Genomic DNA, 20,303 nt, shown 5'->3' on the forward strand with positions numbered 1-20,303 from the left:
CCAGCAGCCCCATGGTCTGTGGAGAAGAGACAGCGGAAGGGACAAAGTCAGAAACAGAGGGTGTGGGGCGAGGCACCATCTGCTGGTTGTGTATTTTGGGAGTACCCTGAGCCAAGGCAGTGATGTGCCTTTTGCAGCTGCAGCAAGTGCAACACTGCAGCAGCTGAGCCCACCTGCTGACACGCAGGTGTCTTCTCCTCGCCACTGCTCCCAGGCCTGCCAAAAGTCACTGCTTTTGTTTGTCTAAGTAAATAACCCCTGCACCTGGCTCCCTTCCATACTGCTCGGGGCCCCTGAGGGGTTTGCAGGGGCAGGGGCACAGCCACCGTGGCAGTGAAACCCAGCCTCTGAGGGGGAGCTGGTGTTACCCTGCCTGGCCACCTACATCTCTCCTGCCTTTTCCCATTGCTTTGTCACCCAGCAGTGACACTGGGTGCAGGAAGGGTGTGTGCAAGGGCAGGCATCCTTCAATCTCACTGCTCTGCCTTGAAGGCTGCTGCATTATGCTATGTAAGACCGGAGCTCTTCCTTCAAAATCAGGTTTCTCCATTCTCCCAGGCATGGACCGGGTTTGCTCAATGGGTCAAGCTTCCCCCAGCACCTCAGGCCCCATAGCTTCCCGGGGATTCATAAATGGTGCAGAAAAATTGCTGTTTGGGGTCAATGCCACCAACTGAAATGGCTAGAAAATTCCAGCTATTTGGTGCACTGTCAGGCCAGATGTTTTATAGCCTCTGGTGGAATATCAGTAGAAGTATTTCACAGTGGTAAAGGTCAAAGATGGACTCTAAAATAAGCGGAGCCAGCATTTTTGATGACTCTCCAATTAGAGGAATATTTATTGGCAGCTAATATCTGCAGAGCAAAAACGTCTCACTCAGAAACAAAAGAAGAGTTTTAGCAGTGGCCTCTGAGAGCCATCAGGCCTCCCAGACCTCATGTTGGCACAGAGGATATACAGGGATTTTGTTGTCTTCTTCCAGTGCTTGAAAGACCCCCTGACACATGGAGTCAAGACCCTCTGCCTCTTGACTGTGCACTGCTGAAGAGGCTCCCGTGGTGGCTAACCACATGGATTTCTGTTCATCAGTTCCAGGTCTTGACACTGAAGCAACGTTTGGCATCTCCATTGCTTCTCCTTCCCTTGCCCCACTGAGCCCATGGGTCTGGTTTGCCTGCTGCCTGCACTGGTTGAGGAGCAGTGGGAGATGTTTTTCCAAGCCTTTTCTCCTCACCACCTCCAAGAGCCTCCAAAAAACTACCTCAGCACAGAGCAACAAAGATTTTTTCCCACTTAGCTGCAGCAGGATCTGCAGGACAGATGGACGGAGCTGAGATTTAAGTGCCAGGTGCAAGTCCATTTTGCTACTGAATTTATGCCCAAGATAATATTCAGTGGAAGTTTTAGTTTATATAAAGATCCATCCCCAAGCATATATAAACTAGAGACTGAAATAATACAATTAGAAAGTAGGCAGGGCATGAATTAGCAGTGCTCTTCCTAAGATATTTCTGAAATGGCACACAGAAATACTGAGAGCAGATGTTAGATTGCTTTCGGAGGACAAAAATGGGTCAGACCTTATAGCAGCATTTCTAACCACCATGTAGTCTCTGTTGTCCTATATTTCTCAGGATGAGTGTGAGGAACACTAATGCTCCTGCTCCAGGTGTCCCGAACCGCTGGAACTGAGGCAGTGCTGGTATGTGTGAGAGGAAGGTCTGCCGTTCCGTCTGTCATCTGCAGAAAAATAAGCTCTCTCCACATTTGAATCAGGCAAAAGCAGAATGGTCAGCCCAGATGTCGCTGTCCTAAGAATGAGGATTTGGGGAGCAGACAGATCCCAGGAAGCATGGGATGAAGCCCAAGCAGCTGCAAGTGCTCTGGTTGTGGTGTTACTCTGTGGCCAGGGGCTGGAAGGCGAGGAGGAAGACTCATGAGACCTGTACAGCACTAGGCATGGAGCACAGACCTGGCAGCTGGGACAGGAGCCATGCTGGGGCTGGAAACCAGGGACCAAGTGGCAGGTGTGCCTGCAGCCTGGGCAGGGCTGACCTTGGCTGAGGTGGAACGGATGGATAGCCACGAGGCACCGGCAGGACCTCCCTGACAGACAGACCAGCCTGAAACATGAGGCCAGATCATTTGCCATCATCTTGTCAGTGTCCTGGGATGACCTGGACACTGAACCACTTCAGGCTGACTTAGTGCCTGGAGAGCCTGTAGCTCCTGGGACAAATAGCTTACCATCATCTTCACCTGTTTGGTTTTGCTAGCAGAAAGGTAGCAAACAATTCAGTGGTTTTGGTTTTTTTAAAAGGTTTGCTCTTTTTTCAAGTTGTGATTCCCTGTAATAGAAGGTCTCCTTGAAGAATTGCCTTCAAGTCATCTGATGCTTGTTGGAAACTGAGGCTTCCCTGGGTAGCAGTGGTTAAAAGACACAGTCGTGTTCCCTGCATACTGCCAAGGTCTGTATCACTCCGTGCTGGCTGCAGGCAGTAGCAAGTCAGCCTGTGGCTGTAGCAGCAGGAGAATTACAGGAGAGGGGAAAAAGTAAGCACAGCCAGTGGCTCTGTGATTCCTGCTAGCAGGTGCCCAGGATAGCAGAAAGCAGGCAGTGACACTTTAATTCTGCTGAAAACACAAGCAAAACTCCCCCTGCCTCCCCACACAGCCTAGGCTTTGGCTTCAGTATTCCTGTCACAAAAGCAACTGGGACAGGAGGGCTGTGCTTCACAGGCATGGCACAAATCCCAGATAAGGTCTAAGAGAAAGGACACCCACTTCCCTGAGTGCCTGCAGTGCCAGGACAGGGCTGCGGGAACGGCTGGACCTGGCGGGGCTCCTGCAGGCTCTGGGGTCACAGCCTGATGGCTCCCGGCAGCGTTGTAGACTAACAAGGACGAGCCTCAGGGACCAGCATCTCCAGAGCAACGAGGGGGACAATGGCAGGAACGCTCCCTGGCCCTGACCAAGTAGACTGTAAGTCAAAACAGGCTATCACACCCAAAATCATGTCAGGGGATTTGTTAGTGCCAGTGGAAGGCTTATTGGATTTCATCCTTTAAATATATGGACCTAAAATATCCTAGCAAGATACTGGTCAGAAAAATGCCAAAAAACCAGCCAAAAGCTTACCAAGGCAGCCATTAATGCAAAATAATTCAGCCATTCAAAACCATTTGTTTTTCACATCAGTCCTTGATTAATAGGCACTTAAATTAAGGTTTGTTTGTTTGTTTGTTTGTTCTTCTGGGATTAGCTGTTTCACTTTGAAAGAACACAAGCTCCTCAAAAGACAAATGGAGGTGACATGCTGCAAATGTTCACCCAGCCTCTGCTTTTTTTGAAAGGCCCAGGTAACTTCTGACTCTCCTTCTGGGTTTGGACCTGCCCAAGATGTGAAACAGGAACATGGTGGGTGTGCAAGGAGGCAACAGGTCTGGACTACAATGAGGGCACTGGCATAGCTGGGCTTTGGTGACCAATAATGAAGCAGGAGGAGGTTTTGGGTTTTCCCCTTAGCCTAAGACAACATCCCAGGGAGGTGACACCAGGTTCTGAGGGCTCTGGTGGAACAAAGGTTGGATGTGCTGCCCATCTCAGTGAGAGGAACAGAAATTAAACTTCATGAACTTGAACAAAAGAGTAATCTCTGTGAGGGGAGAGGGGAGGGACAGAGAGAGGAACTGCAGACAATTAGTACTCTACAGGCTCTCACAGAGTCATTAATGAGGGATAATATCCAATTAAGGAGGAGGATGGGAAATCTGGGGAATGCCTGTATATATTCCAGTAAATTGCTCATGGCTCCTCCCTATTCCCCTCCCCAACTTTGACGAATGTCTAAACAGGAAAGAAATGTTCAAGTGAAATATAGTTCATGGAAATATTTAGAGCCCACAGGTAGGTGGCTTGCTGCCCAGATGTCCTGGGAGCGCGTCTCTGCTCACATGCCTCATCAGAGATGCACACACTGAAGGGTGCGCGAGAGGGAGCCTAAAAGGTTCTGGCAATGATTTAACTCAATTAAAGTCTGTGGGAGGGTTCAGCTTCACATCATGAAGCAAACACAGGATGAGTAACTGATATAAAACTGAAAGGCACTTTACTTGTGTCTTTTGTCTTTAGGATGGCAGAAGGAGGATAATATTCCTCCACTGACAGGGTAAGGTTGGAGTTGGGCAGACTCTTGTAAAGCAGTACAGATTTTTTTGTTGTTGTTAAAAAGGTCATCAACAGCTTGGAAATGCAGATTTCCTTTCAGCAGGAAGTATTTTTTTTAAAAAAAGCCCAACTTTCTATCCATCTCAGCATTTCTTTAAATGGAACTGTTAGTCCTGTTGATGTGACCTAAATCAGCAATGTCCTGCATAAGAAAAAGAAGTAACTCACAGTCCCCAGAGCCTCAGAAGCACTTGACTGGATTGACAGAGTGAGAGTCTGTCTGTTTCCAGAGAGTCTCCTATAAAAATAGCTGGTAGTAGTTTTCAGAAGTTTGAATTGTCTGGGTTTGGGGGTTTTTTGGGTTTTGGCGGGGCATGACATTTTTGAATAATTTTATTTTTAAGGCAAACCCTCCAAAACATTAATTGTGCCAGCAGTGTTTTTTTTTTAAATTTAGCACCTCCCTTAAAGTGATTCCCAACATAGTTTGGGGAGTAAAGCTTAATTTGTTTAAGTCTTTGCATGTGCTGAATAGGGTGAGAGCTAGAAGAACTCCTAAGACTTTTCCAGACCTTTGGAGCTTTTTTGAAAACAAGTAAGTTGCTTGTCTCCTCAAGCTTTATGACTAAATTCTCTCCCCAAGGTTACTACAAGGAACAGAGACCTTTACATGTCTGCAATTACAGATGGGTTCTGAACAGCGTAAGCTTTGAAGAATGGGACTTCACTTGCTCTTGCTGTCACTCCTTTTCTCCATAAATATACATATATATACGATTATATATAAAATCCCTCTCAGCCCCAGTGTATGCAATCAGTGGCTATTGCATCAGTGAGTGTTACAGATCCCATTTTTCCCAGGGCAGGGAGGGCCCTTAGTGTGCACAAAGGCACAATGCAGGGAAGATTAATATCGGCTTCTGCTTTGCCATTCCAAGCCCCTGCTAACTGTAAATAATATTTTAGCAAAGATCTTGATGCATCATGATCTATTGTGTTGCAGCGATGATGCTGCTTGTTATGTCTTTAGCAGTGATTTATCATCCTCTGCAATGACACAAATCATGGATGGCTCATGACACTCCAGGATGTATGATCTCTTAGTGGTGGCAGTGATGAATCCTGTGCTTAGATCATAACATTTTGAAACCTGGGATGTGGAGCTGATCCTTTGCTTTTTACTTCTAGAAGGTACCTAAAGCAATGAAAACCCCTCTTTGTTAGCAATATGTCAAGTAGCATATCTCCCCTTTTCACAACGTCTCGATACGGTTAATTCTGGCTAAGACTTGAAGGGTTATCAGGCAACTCTGGATTACTCATTCCTTTTGCTTTTCCCCTACTACCTCCTAACCTTTAATGTCCTCCTCCTGCATTCTGGTCCCAGGGACATATTTTGAAATTCTGCTGCATGTATAATGAGTATAAAATGTTCCTCTAGGAGCTGGAGAAAGCTCAGATGTTTGGGTACAGTAGGCCCATTCCGACACAACAAGCCTACGCTCAAGCTGTGATCCCAACAGAGAAGAAAGCGTTTCAGGTCTGAGCTGCTCTCATCCAGTGAGCTACTGCCATATCAGCTCTGCTCCAAGGAAGTGGAAGTACTTGCTTTTATTTATTTTTATCCTGTGGCATCAAAACACCCCTGGGTAAGAGGACAGAATGGGGAGGGGGGATGATGAAGGTTCTCACTCTTTACTGCTGTGTTCCTGCTCTAAGACAATGTGCATTTCTTTTAGGCAACATGTAGATTATTGTGAGACTACAGGTTTACTGGTTGGTAAAAGAGGCATGAATGTCAAAGACACACACACAAAAAAAAAAAAAAAAAAAGAGAGAGAGAAGAGAAGAAAGGAAAAAAAAAAAAAGAAGAACATTCCAAACAGATGATGGGAGGCCAAATGCCGCCCTTAGTGATGAGCACCTTAAGCACCTGACAAGCTGCTCTGGCTGTATTCGAGGGGCCTTGCAGGCTGCTTTCACCTTGGACGCAGCTGGAAACCTTGGGCCTAGGATCACTCCAGCAGCCAACACTCCCCGCTGGGCTCAGACTGAAGTGAAGGGGCCCCTCCTGCCCTCGGCTGCTGTTGCTCTGCCTCACCCCAGAAATTACAGAGAAATCAGCCGCCCCTTCCTCAGCACCCCCACCCCAGAGAGGACTTGGACAGGCAGCTGGTCAGACGAAAAGCCGGGTCTATAAGGCGGTGATGTTGCCCTGCAGCCAGAGCAGTGCTGGAGCCCTAAGGCCGCCGTTCTTCGTGCGAGTGACAGCTGCACAGCTGGGCTGTGTGCGCTCCCGGCACCCTGGTACCCAGGGAGGAGCTGGGGCATCTGCTCTGAGGGCTGCAGGAAACTCAGGCAGGGCGGCTGAGGCGCCCTGTGCCCCTCGGCTTCATTCTCAAAGCCCGGAGGCTCCAAGATGGCTCGTCACCACTGGATGGAGCAAAAGAGGTGGGCGAAGACAGCCGAGGAAGCCTCCCGGGATGCTGGGCTGTCTGGCTGCCTGCCCTGGCCGCGGCCCCGGCTCGGCTTCCAGGGAAGCTGTTAATAACTCGGAGCCTGCTCTCCCCTCTGCTCGCGGGGCCGGGGCCCCTCGGGTGCCCCCCGCCGCTCGCTGCCCGGCCTGCTGGCTCGCCAGCCCCGCTCTGCCACAGCTGCTGCCGCCGGCCGCCAGCTCTCCAGGTGCTCCACCGGCTGGAGACACCCCAATGGCCAAGAAGGCCTCGGCGGAGGGACCAGCGCCGGCACCCGGCACACTCGCTGTGCCGAAGCAGGAGACTGTCTCAGGGAGGGCTGAGGACCGGCTCCACAGCCTGCACGACCCCCACTGCAACTTCTTCCCGGCTGCAGGAGTCGGGCAGGGTGTTCCTTGAGCCCCTGGGCACAACAGCCCCGTGCCGTGGTCGGGGCAGCTGGAGGAGCACGAGGGATCTGGGCGCGAAGGCTACGTTTGACCATGCATCTGCAGCACCCTCAGAAAGATAATTTCTTATCATTTCAGTGTAGTGCTGGAGCCTCGGGAGGCGAGTCACACTCTCCAAACTAGGTAGGGGAGGTGTTGCAGGCAGCAGCAGCACCCAGGGGCAGTAAAGGTGAGAGAGTGGGAGGTAGGCGCACCATTCCAGAGAGAGGTCTGCCCACAGGATTTTGGTGCTTGCTGCCACTCCATCTCTGCTGGACAAGACCAGCCTGGTTTCTTCAAAGCCGTAACGTGGTCAGACTTGTGGCATTTTGCTGATACACCATGTTGGTATCAAATCTCAGAGAACTGACATTTTTTCCTATTTCTTCCATCAAAGAAGTCCTAAGCCAGTCAATTAATGTAAGAACTCATTTCACAGGAGAACAGGGCCCTATTTAAGGAAGGAGCTTTTTTTTTTTTTTTTTAGTAAAACTTAGCAAAACAAGCACTGTAATTATCAGCCTGAGACAGCCAAGCATCATGGAAAATTTTACCTCAAATGGTGAATGTTCCGCCAAGTCGGAATATAACAAAGGAAGATTTTATAATAGAAAATCTCAGTCTTCAGTACTCATTAGTGCCTGTGTTTTCTGTAATGCTGTAATTCGTTCTATAATATGATACCATGAATATGATACTGCTTCAGTAGGCAATGCTGTCGTCTAAGAAGAGAGTTATACTCAGCAAGAAACAAATGTATCGTAATACTTTTTAGGCCACATACACAGATATAAAACACACATAGCAGCCTTGCAAACCAAAGCCTTCCTTATTACTAGTCTTAAGTATCTAGCTCGAGAAAAGGAAACATCTCCCAGTGGCATGCAAAGATGAGAGAAACCATTTGAGATGCACCTTGTCATGGTAGCACATTTCTTCAGTTCCCAGTGTATAAAAATGGGTGTCACTGAAATTTTTAACATCTGTGATTCTACACATACAATAAATTTATCATGTATAATACTCTGTAAATATAAACATGTATTTGGAACTTAGAGAGATGCACCAAGAATAACCTTATATCCTTTAGTATGTAACACTTTACAATGTATTTCTCACTATCTTAAATTCTTTCTTTAAAGTAAACATATTTCCATGCCTCATACTTCACCAAGTGTTTTTAACTTAGCCTGTTGAAAATGTTGTAAGGATTGTGCATGTAATGGGGTTATTGAATGTGTTTATTGAAAGTATGAATAGTTGGATTTGACAAAAAATTAAAATTAGTAAGACTGAACCAAAACAGACAAGAATTAAAAAAGGAAATATAAAAGTGATATGATCCAGATAAAGAAAATGACACATCTTCCTAAGCTAAAACAATTACAATAAAAGAATTTCAATAAAAAGTATTAATGAAAAGTAAGGGATGTAAAAGCTGGGAAGACAGAATGGGAGAGAAGCGAGCCAGTATCACAGCAGCCAGAGCAGTTTTGTTAATGTGGAGGATTAATGTTTAATATCCAATATTTTCCTGTGCCCAGAAAAGATCTGAAGCCACATCACAGCCCTGTTCAGACAACACCCTGATGCTGAAAGTGTGAAACCCTACAGGTTTCCTTGAAACGGAGTCTCCTTGTCCTCAGTGACTGCTCTAACCACTGTGCTATTGAATGAAGGGATCCCTTGATCTTGTAGGAAGCCCCCCCTTTTGTAACAGGTGCCTTAATCTTTTGACTATGCTAAACCAGCTAACAATGAAAATTATGGGACTAGTTTGTCTGCCATGTTCTGATGCATTTCTTTCAGCTGGAAATCTCTGGCAAAAATGACTTGAATTTGTAAATATGTTTGAGCTGCCCTGAAACATCATTTGTGGAAGCACCTGCTATTTTCCAAAATATGATTTGATGAGGATGATAAGAGTAATGATAACAGCTGTTATTGTTCAGGTAACTATGAGTATTTTGCTATTTCTTCCTTTACATCACTTTCTTACTGCTTCCTATTTCTTTGCCTACCTGCAGCCTATTATTTTACATATATTTTCTTGTTTATTTTTCATCCTCCTCTCCACTGGAATTCTTGGTGGTGCTCTCATGGGCTTATATATCCTCAGGTGCACAGCCGCACAACTCATGACTTCTTTTTATATTGCCTGGGCCAAATCCACTCCAGTTTTCCTCAGGTGCATGCCAATGAAATCGTTACATCAACAGACTTGTGCAACTAAAGAAAAAGCAGAGTCCTTATCAGTATAATGCCTTGATATATTTTTTTCTTTCATAATGTCTTTCTCGTCACATATCTTTATTTACAGTTTCCTTTATTATTTCTCTGCACCTCATTTTACAAACCTGGCTTCTTTACATTCAGTAGCCATCACTGTGGTCTATCTGATCTAGACAGCTGTGCTGAGACAGGGGATTTTGGAATATTACTGTAAAAAACTGGAAGCTTTTTGCCACACTTGTATTCATTTTAGTGGTTATCACTGTAACAGTTAACAAAAGACACAAAGACATCCATACCCAAAACAGCATATGAAGATTTAATTTTTTTTTTAAATGGCACATACATTTAAATAGCTCCTACTTTTCCCATTTGGCAAGGCCATTGTTGTGGCTAATGTATGTATTTCTGAAAACAATGATACATTTCCAGTAGTATCTTCCACGATTTTTTTTCAATGAGCAATAAAGAAGGTTGAGGTGGGATGTGTTTTATCCCACCACATTATATCATTCCTCTTTTTCCTCTTTGTTGGATGGCAATCAGGAACCCTCATGCCAAGCTTGGGAAGCAACAGCATCTGGCTCCTTGGCAGATTCTGCAGGCGGTCTTGTTGCCAGCCTTTAAGCTGTGTCTGGGTCTGCTGCATGGTTTGGCTGCAGATGGGCTCTCTGGGTTGCCTTGTGCTTATGGGTGCCAGTTTTGGCTTACCTTTGATTCTGAGGACTTTACTCATTTTTATTCATTTGTGAATAAGGACCCATCCAAATGCTTCATGAAACCAATATCAGAGTGTACCGATATTTAAAATGAAAAGGGAAGGAGGCCGTTTCCCTTCCCCCCCCCCCCCCCCAGGATGAAACATTATAATAGCATCTGCAAATGGATCTGGATCTATCAGTATTTCCATTATAAATCAGAGGCTTAGAGCTTAGCCATGAATATTCCTCCCAGAATGAAATGCAATGCGGCCACTTGTATCAAAACAACACTGAAGGTTTTTTTCAGACCACCTAAGCATTCCCACACTCACTTCCCCTTCCTTCCAGGGGAATAATTTTGAAGACAAAACAGTCTAACATCAAGCGTATGTCCAAAAACCTCTGTATGGAAAAAAACCCCCACTTCTTGCTGTTTCTGGGTGCTGAGGTTCAATGCAGTTTTGGAGATGCTTACAAGAACAGTGCCTAGGCCTGGAAGAAAAGCCTTGAAATAAGAGACTTGGTGGACATCAAGGAAGCTGTGGTTGTGAACACAGCCCTCCTGCCTCGCTGACCCACAGACCCCCAAAGCCTGGGAGGGTGCAGTAGGGAAGTGATGTATCTGCTTCCTGTATTTGCTATCAGCTCCTGCCATGACCCCGTCTGGCCACCCTTTGGCCTGGATTTGGGCACCCAAACACTCTCCTGGCAAGAGCTGCCTCTCCTGGAGAGTATGGGGGGAAAGCAGGGTGTGGGGAGGCTGTACTCCCTAATCGGAGGTGTCAGGCTGTTGTCAGGGGGGAGCCAAGTACCTCTGCCCAGCCAGGGCGTGCAGATACCACTCAGCACAGATGGCCAGGGGGATCTGCCCAATTACCAAATTAAGCCTTCAAAACACAATGTGACTCCTAGCATTTTGGAAAGAACCTTCTGGGACCCTGGACTTCAGTGCCTGTACCTCCACATGCACAGTCAGACCAGGGATGGCTGCTTTCAGTCATCTTGGGATGGATGCATTTGAGGCTGCTTCATTCTCTCGGGAAGCAACAATTCTGCTCAGTCAGGGGATTTGCAGGGACCAGCATCCCAGAGAAGTGGTTGGGATGGGGTTGGAGGGATCAGGGGAGCTTGTTGGCACCCTATCAGAGTGTGCATATGGTAATACAGGTGACAGTGCCTGGGGAACAGGGCATTTCCCCTCCCTACGACTGGGCCCTCTCGATAATGCCAGATACTGGGCAATGCTGGGTCACAGCTGTCCGTGCTGATTCCCAACATGACCCTGTTTCCCTGCTGAGTGCTTCTAAGCAAGCTCTGAGCAGCCAGCCAGGCACTGGGGACAATGCACAGCAAAACCTCTCCTAATTACAACAGGACCCACAGGCAGAAGTTCCAGTACTGATAATGACAAAATTCAAGTAAAAAACCCAGTAACACTTTTTCAAAAGGGTATTTCTATTTTTCTCTTTGCTATTCGCAATGTAAAATACCAGTGCACAAAATTTTATGCCTATGAATATATGCTGAAGGAGTCATGTCAGTGACACGCAGTGTTACATGAAATCCAGCTAAACATAACACAACATTCAAGGCAGCAGTGTTTCTGGTGTCCCTTGATTCCGTTTTTAAACCTCTCTTTTCTGTACTTAGGAAAAAGGATTCTTTCCTTTCCATATTACCCTGCAGTCTATGGACAGTCTCTGTACATGATTTACAGCAGTCTTGTGAAGTCTCTTGCAAGATTCATCTTTTCACAATCCTTTGTAACAATCTTTTACAATCTTATGTTCTTGCAGTCTTTCTTAAATGGATCAAGGCAGAATGTAAAAAAGTTAACAACAAAATTGTTACAGATTCTCTTTTGCAAGTTATTTGGGGAAGGGAAGCGATTCACCTTTAAAATGAGTGATGCTCCCAGTCTGGTGGAAGGCTTAAGCATCTGTGCAGTTCAAAGTATGGGAGGAAGCTACCTGCATTTAATGAAATTACTTGCCTTTTAAATTAAAGTGCTTAATAAGTTTCAAATGTCAGGTTTCATTTTTACATGTAGGTCTTGCCCTTGTCTAAAGTTAATTTCTATTTTAGGCTGTTAAAAGCATACATTGCAGATCAAAATAATAACCAAATAATAAGTTAGTCTCCTTAATGGGAATCTCTCCCCTCTCTTGCATGAGTAGTAATAGAATTCTTAAGGAAATCACACACTAGCATTAAAAATACAAGCTAATATTATCTCCAAGAAAGACTCCAACATGACCAAAGACAGAGGGTCCAAAAAACAGAGCATGTTAAGTGCTGAAAAACAGGACTGGTGAATATTTGCTTAAATGCCATTTGGATTCTCATTCCATGCTGTGTCTTCTGGATATTTCCTTAACGAAGTGAGCGTTGACTATTGTTGGAGTGGTTGGTTGCTCTTTGTAATGTCCTTATTCACATGAAACCCACAAATGTTTATGAGTTTGTGGTATTTCCTTGTTTACTGTTCTCTTTGACAAGTTTCACCTATCCAGAGAGAAACAGACAAGGTACTATGTGGTTTAGGTGATCAGCTCAATACTATGAGGGCTGAGTGGCAAATAGGAGACTGTCAAACCAAACAGCTCATAAATAAGGCACAAGATGAAAATCATGAGTCTAAACCACGACAGCCAAAAGTAAAAATATACCAAAACCTTAATGAATATGCTCAGTGCAGTTCCAGCTGGTCCATCAATCATCCACCAACAGAAGTGCTACAACCATGGCAAATAATATTTAAACAATAGTATTACTGTTGCTAGCTCTGTTGGGCATGACTGCTGTCGCACAGAGGAGGGTCAGGCAGGCATCTCCACCCTGGTTTAGAGCATGTCAGAGATGCTCCACAGAGTCACCTCTCCCGTCTCAGGTCTTTGCTACATAAGCAGGAAAGTAGAGGATTCAGTTATTGCTGTGGATGCAGGCACAGTGGTTGAGCAAGGCATCTTTATTGCTGTCTCACTGTCCAGTTTCTAGTGGGCCAAAGAGCACAGTACAAAAGCTGTCATCCCACTTGGCTCTCATTGCTCTCATTTTTGGCATCAGTAGCTGAGGCCAAGGGCTGAATGAGTACAGGGGATGAATCCTGCTTTGAAAGCTTGCAGATCAGGACTGAGGCATGTCTGCTTTCTTGCATGCTCCTATTCTCTAGGTAACGAAGGAAATTATGATCCTGTAGGGCTAAGAGGACTCTTCTAACAATTCTGGCATTCTTGCTAATGGTTTGAGAAAGTGGTCAGGTATACAAACTATGCTCCAGGAAAAGGAACTTCTGGAGCAGATTGGTCTATCTCCTTGATTTCTTGTCCACAGGTAGTTTTTTGTTTGGGAAGATTTGCAGCAAACCCATGTCAGGTATTTTATTCTTTCTTTAGTTTGATTTGCAAGCTGTGCTTTGCCGTGCTTTGAAATCATCCATACAGTATGTAAACCTCGCCTTACATTTATAGTTGGGCCTATCTTATTCATTTCCCTTCCACGGCATTTCACCTGCAAACTTAAGGCTCTTGCCATCTGCCAAGAAACATCCTCAACTCCTCACTGGGCAACAGCGCATGCACACATGAGCAGCAGCTGCTCCTTTATGTGCCTGGAACAAGCAAAGCTTGGAAAGTCGGGAGAGCCGTGTAGTGCAGCCCGATGTATGCAGAACGGGGGTATTTGCTGCACAGCAAGCCAGCCATGTGCATGTTGGCCCTGCAAAATGGCAGAAGCCCTACGTGCCTCCTATGCCTGCCCACTTTACTCTGCCTTCCAGCTAGGGCAAGGCAGCCCAGCATGCATCAGGTCTCTGCTGTGCCCCTGGCCATCCTGCCTGAGGGAGGGAGAGAGGGAGGGAGGCAGGGGAGAAATCCTCTGCTCTGGCCCTGGTTCCTGAAGCAGAGGAGCCACCAGCCAAGAGCACAAGTAAAACAATTGAAATAAATCTTAAGGTTTCACTAGTTTGTTTGGGTTTTTTGTTGTTTTCTTTTTTCCCTTTCTACTGTGTAAGCTGTCTCTTGTTTTTGTTTTTCACAGGTTTGGCAAACATTTTGCTTTTACAGCTCAAGCTTTGCCCAGTCACAGAACTGCATATAGGCTTTGCTTAGCTTTTGTCTTGCATATTAAACAAGAATTAGGAAATAAAAGAGATATTATTAGGGTTTGGACTTTCTGATTTTGGAGTCAATAGGAGCTTTGTTCTTCACTTCTGGCAGAGGAGAAGGGAGAGCAGACTGCCTCCTGTTAACATTGTAACCCAGGAGTTTGCTCTTGAACCCCAAACCAGGTACGTGCCGCCCATCTGACCTCTTCCACAACCCTGCTTTCAGTCCCTAGCAAGAAAAACCTTTCTGTTAGGTTCCACAGAAGCAGGATAAGGTCCAGGATGCTTAAATCCTCAATACTTTCTGTTATTTCCTGACAATACCCAATTCATTGGTCCAAGATTTGAATACACATCTTCCTCGCACCATTTCACAAAAGGCTTGGACCCCAAGAATAGAAGAAACCACTGCAATACAACAAGGACATATAAATATGAATGTCAAACTGCCCTGTCAATGAAATGCTTTAAAATGCAGGGAGTGCCATGGTGCAGTGGGCCACAAAAACACAATGAAATGATAATGAGGACAAGCGGAGATGAAGACCACCCACCAGTAGTTTTATGACTGTGACTTGGAACGACAGTTCTCAGCGGGGCCATTGCGACTGGACGCCATTGTCATTTTTAGCACATGCTAAAGTAGCAATTGTGCACAGACATTTCAACTGTTGCCTCTGACAAACAGCAGCCAGACTATTTATGAACAACCCCCAACCCCATTCTTGTGTGTTTGGCTGTGTCTGTAGGTAGGAGAGAGTGGAAGACTGCTACTTTGTTCTGACAGGTTTTCCCATAGTCACTGTCTGCTACTCCTTGCATATGCTTAATTTTCTGTGGATTTACGCTGGCCCCTTCCTAGACAGCTCTCCAGCATTCATCTTCCTTACGCAAGCTTCTACCCCACTTATGCTGCAGTCTCCTTCATGCTGCATTGTGTTTACCCTCCTTTCCCAGACAAAAAACCAACATTCAGAATTAGGGTATCAGAGCAAACTTTTCTAGGGCGTGGTTGTGCACGTAAGACAAAACTTGGGTTTTGGAGGAATGAAGAAGATGAGGGAAAGACAAGGCATGAGTCTGTTCCTGATATGTTTGTTCACCCTGCCAGGGAGGTGCATGTGCTGGATCAGAGCACCTCCCAGGTGTCCTGGCGTAGGTTTCTGCCTCTCTATCCCCAAATGCTGCCACTCATTTTCTTGGCAACTCTCACCAACACCTCATCTCCAGTGCAGGGCACACGGGGTGCAAACAGGGTGCAGGAGAATTTTCTCCCACCCAGCTTCCATGCCAGAAACAGTTTGGCTCAAGATTTAGGTAAGCAACAAGTCTTCAAAACAATGATCCAAATGCAAATCTTTTCTGTTTTGTAAATCTGCTAGAAAATTACCAAATCACATTCAAGAAATGCAGCCTTTTAGGTTTGTTCACTGTTTCATAAATATCTGCAGATTACACAGCACTCTACCAGCCTGCCTTTAAATTTTATTGTATTAAGAAACTCATCTGAAAAACAGTTGATAACTAATATATTCTTAATCCGTCACTCTTCAGATCCTGTCATAAAACGTGTAACTGAGAGAAGCTGTTCACATTAGCATGCCACCATATCAGGTCATCACTCCCAAAGCTTTCATTATGGGATGTTGCTGAAAGGTGCCATCTTCACAGCCAAGATGTGCCTAATTTATCCATTAGGCATTCCTTCAGTAGTCATTTAAAGTGAGCATGATTGGGTTTTTTTAACTGTCTATGCTTTACCAAGAAGACAGCTATAGCATGGCTCAGAAAATAAGCACTCATGTTATTCTCGATGGGCTGTGCAGAAAAAAAATGTTTAATTTGCATGTGCATGATGGTAGAGGAAGCTGACTCAGAACAAGCTGCTGGTGCTTCTGGATGGTCAGAATTAAGGGACTGCTGGAGCACTGAAAGGTCTCCAGCATGGGCCAGGGAACACTGCATGTGTGGATGTTGTTCTAAGTGTTGTATAACCCCTTAAAAAAATGGGTATTTATGTATTCATCCCTGAAGGAAGGGATTAAAAGAAAAGGAGCTAGAGAGGAAGAAGGAGGGGAAGAGTAATCCACAGCTTTATACAGAAATACACAGCTGAAGGTACAAGGAGACAAGGCACAGCATCCCCAGCTTATTAACAACTGTGGAGAACATTGCACATTCAGGTGTGCTTTTATCTTACCAGAGCTTTGGGAGGAGGCCTGAGACACCTCACTGAGACACACGTTAGGTAACCCACGAAGGCAATGGACAGATAGACTGGAGGGCAGCAATTTCATTAGACAGTTCAATAAACCTTGGATAAGAGAGTCTCCTGGAGCTATCTATCACTTTGTGTCCATCTTGAAAAGCGGGGTCCATCACTGTCACAAAAGCACAGATATGGAGCAGACAGCCAACTTCCCTGGCTCAGAAAGCTTCCTATCAAAATCTTCATGAGATGGATAATCACAAAATACATAGTGGGAGCTGAGGGGAGCAAGAGTTCCTGGATCATATCATAGGCAGGTGGTGACCGTGGCTCTGCAGGACACGTGTGCTCTGGCTCTGTGACTCCTCTGCACAGCTTCTGTGCTGGGCCAGCAGCTCAGGGCTGGCAGCAGAGCTCTTGAGGCAGAGGACTGTCTGTGTAATCCAGACTTCTGCTTTTAGAAGTAAGAGAGCCAGAAAGGCCTGCACCATGGAGTTATAAAGAGTGACTGCATGCCCAACCCAATCTCATCCCCTTATGGAGCAGAGGAATCCCTGGACAGCAAATATTGTCTTCTGTCTGGGCACCTCATTCTTATCTCAGCTTTCCAATGCACAAGGTAGGAAGGCAGTGTACAGTAATTCTCTGCCATGAATGAAATTCTGGTTTATAGATACTGGGTAGGAAACTCAGCCTTTCACTGCAACACAGCTGTGCAGCTAAAAAGCCACTGGATATACAATGGCTGTAGGAGTGATTGAGAATACTGCAGGAAACTGGAATTTTCCCTTGCTCTTGGTCCCTGAACTCACTCCTTGCACTACCCCATGACTTCTCTGAAATTTTAGTTTCGTGAGTACTTTGGTTTGCAGTGGAAATCTAGTGCAGGTAAATAGCAGTCATCTTTCCACACCTCATGGGATGTTTGATGTTGTGTAGAAACAAGGGTCACCTTACAGAAAGTTCAGCAGAAGAGGCTTGGCAATAGCACTGACGTTCTTTGCCAGGCATGAATCCTCAGACTGATGTTTCCAGATCTCAGAGCCTCTGCTTTTCAGCCTGGTTAGTTAAAAGCTTCTCTGTGGTGCTAGCCTAAGTGGGATCTCAGAAACTCTCAAATATGCATCGAGACACCCAGCAAGACCTCGTGGTGTGGGCTGTCAGCTTTCATCATTTGACAGATTTCCCAGTTGAGGCACGTGTTGGTGAAGTGGCATATCCAACAGTGCTCAGGAAAATTTTTGGTAGAACTGAGAAAGGAAGTCAGTAACTTTGGCTTGAAGTTCTCTGCCATAACCCTTACTCCTTCCCCTTCATCCCTGCTCCCTGAATGCCCATTCTTCTTAATACCTCAACACAGAGATTAAATAGGCCTTATGAAGAAGAGGACATGTGGTTGGAAAACACTGTATGTTTAAATTCAGCATAGCTGTGAGAACAGGCAACAAGAAATGGGATTACAAAGAGTCAAGCAAGTTCACACATGTTAGTTATGTCCAAAGAGAGTTGCTCTCCTTTGTTGCAGTGTGCTTCACTCATCTGTGCAGCTGTGCATCTGGCCTTTTGTTTCTCCACCTATTCTCATAGGTGACTGTTGTAGTGAGGAATGACAGAGCAGACAGGGGAGCTGACAGGCAGAAACCTCCCAGACTGGGTGAAGCATGGGGCTCACATGAATAAGGCACTTGAAGCAAAGGAATCTGGAAAAGATACTCAGATATATACAAAACCATAAATATTATGAGCAACGCTATCATTATGTCAGTTTTGCTTTCCAGCAGACCTCTGTATGCATTCAGCCTCACACTGGACTCTCTAGCAAATCTCTCCTGTTTATTCTGTCTGTGTTCAGATACTGTAGTGGAGACTACACGGTCGCTCCGTTGAAGCACATGATCACCAGTGTATAGCTGGTCCCTCCTCTGGACTGTGCTGAGCTTCCCTGAGTCCAGCACAGCTTGTTCATTGTGCCAAACACAGACCAAGTCACCTAGAGCAGCATTTTTCAAACTCTGTGTCTGATTTTTAAATGGTGGGTTTGATACTTTGTAGGGGAGATTGAAGCCTGGCTGCCAAGAAGTGTTTATTCTTGTGTTCTTGCCTAATCATTGTCACAGATGATTCAGCAAGAGCAGAACTGCCACTCTGCCTGAAAAAAATCTGCTGGGTCTTGTTCCTGTTCATTTTGGAGTAGAAATGAACAAAAATACATAAAGAGCCATCCTTGTGTTCCCAGAGGATAATTTTCTGTATTTTGAGGGAGGAATATTGGGCTAAAATTAGAGAAACTGCACAGGTAGAAACATTATTAACATAATTAATGGCTTATGTAAACCAGGAAGAATGTTTTCTGGGAGATGTTTTGCTGTCTGCAAAAACCCAGAGACCTAACACTGTTTAGCCAATTTCCCCTGCCATGAGGAGGTCAACAGTCATGTACCTTCTGTGTTGGACACTGTCAAGCCTTGTTTACTGTCATAGAAGGTCCCAGGAGAAAGCTGGTGAGTTTTTGGCAGTTTGTGGCAGAGGAGAGAGCTACAGCTGCAGAGCAGTTGTTGTCATAACACCTATTCATCATTATCCCTCCCATCATGAATCACCTACTGATAACCAACCCCTCTTTGTTTACATTCATCACATCTAGAAAGCCGGCGCTTGCTTCCAGGAACCACATCTCTACCTGGGAAATCTCTGGCTGCTTTTGTGCCAGTATTTCTCTCCCAAACCCAGAATATTCTCGAAATCTCCCTGCTGAGAGAACAGGGACAGCTTTTCAAATGTTTTGTTCACTTCCACTTAAAATTCAACCGGAGTATCTAAATTAGGAATGCTGCTATATTCCAGCTCAGAGAGCTGCAGTGCTCTGTTACAAAGAGGGGTTCCGTCTCCTCCTCATCATCCAGAACCCTGTCTTTCTGGATCGTCTGGTCCGTTTGCCTAGGTGGAAAGCTCAGTAGGGGGCCCATGTTGTACCCTTCCTTCTGTGTCTGGTACAGCATGGAGCACCATGTCAGCGATGCACTAATACACAAGAATAATCAGCTCATCAAATCAGCTTCATTAGTTGGAGCTCGAGAGCACAGCTCTGCTGCCCAGCCCTGCAGACACGCAGCCTGCCTCACCACTCCATCTGCTGCAGCCGAGCAGGAGGGGTCTGCCCATTCGGCTGTTCACACAGAAGTGCAAAAGCCCGGGACACTGGGGGTACTTTCGAGCATGTGCCATGTTCCTGCCTGACACATGTCACCAGGGGACCACTGCTCCTCCCCTGTCTCTTGTATAGAAGACCAAATCCAAGTTCAGAGTGCCAGCAATGAAGCCGCTAGAGCGAGGTTTTAGGCCACTAACGATTTTCCCGGGTTTTGGGGGGAGGGGAGTGGAGTCTGGTCCAAGAGGTCTGCCTAACATCCCTCTCGCAACGCGGACTCCTGGAGGCCACCCCACGCTGCTGGTGGGTGGCTGTGCAGTGGGGACCCTCTCTGTGTGACGGGAGAGGCGAGAGGTGGCAGTGCAGAGGCTGCTGGAAGGTGGCTCATCACCGCAGCAGGCTCAGGGCTCTGCGGTCCCTGTATGCTGATAGCAGAGGAGCAGGACATCAGCAGGTCACGAGTTTCACAGATTTGTTCACTGCTTGGAATTTCTGAGTGAGAGTATTTATGGATAGCTCTGGAGTTATTTTTACGGGAATGGCTCTGTAACTAAGCACTTCAGAAAAAAATCAGGCCACCATGTAGATGAAAAGGCAGGTGGAGGGGGCTTCTCTTGAGTGTATCCAGCTTGGAAAGGGATGGGTGTAAGCCCCTAGCAGGCGCTTGCTATGAAAACCCCTAGGGCTGGTTATCTTCACAAATGCTCTTCCTCAAACAATGATGAATAATAAACACATGTGTAAATCTCTGGTATTGCCAAGGGCCTGTGCAGAAGTATCTGTTGCTTACACTGAAGTTCTCTCTCTCTTTCTTTCTGTGTATTTTTAGCATGGATGG

The sequence above is a fragment of the Corvus hawaiiensis genome, chromosome 3, assembly GCF_020740725.1.
Source record: "Corvus hawaiiensis isolate bCorHaw1 chromosome 3, bCorHaw1.pri.cur, whole genome shotgun sequence".
Lineage (NCBI taxonomy): Eukaryota > Metazoa > Chordata > Aves > Passeriformes > Corvidae > Corvus > Corvus hawaiiensis.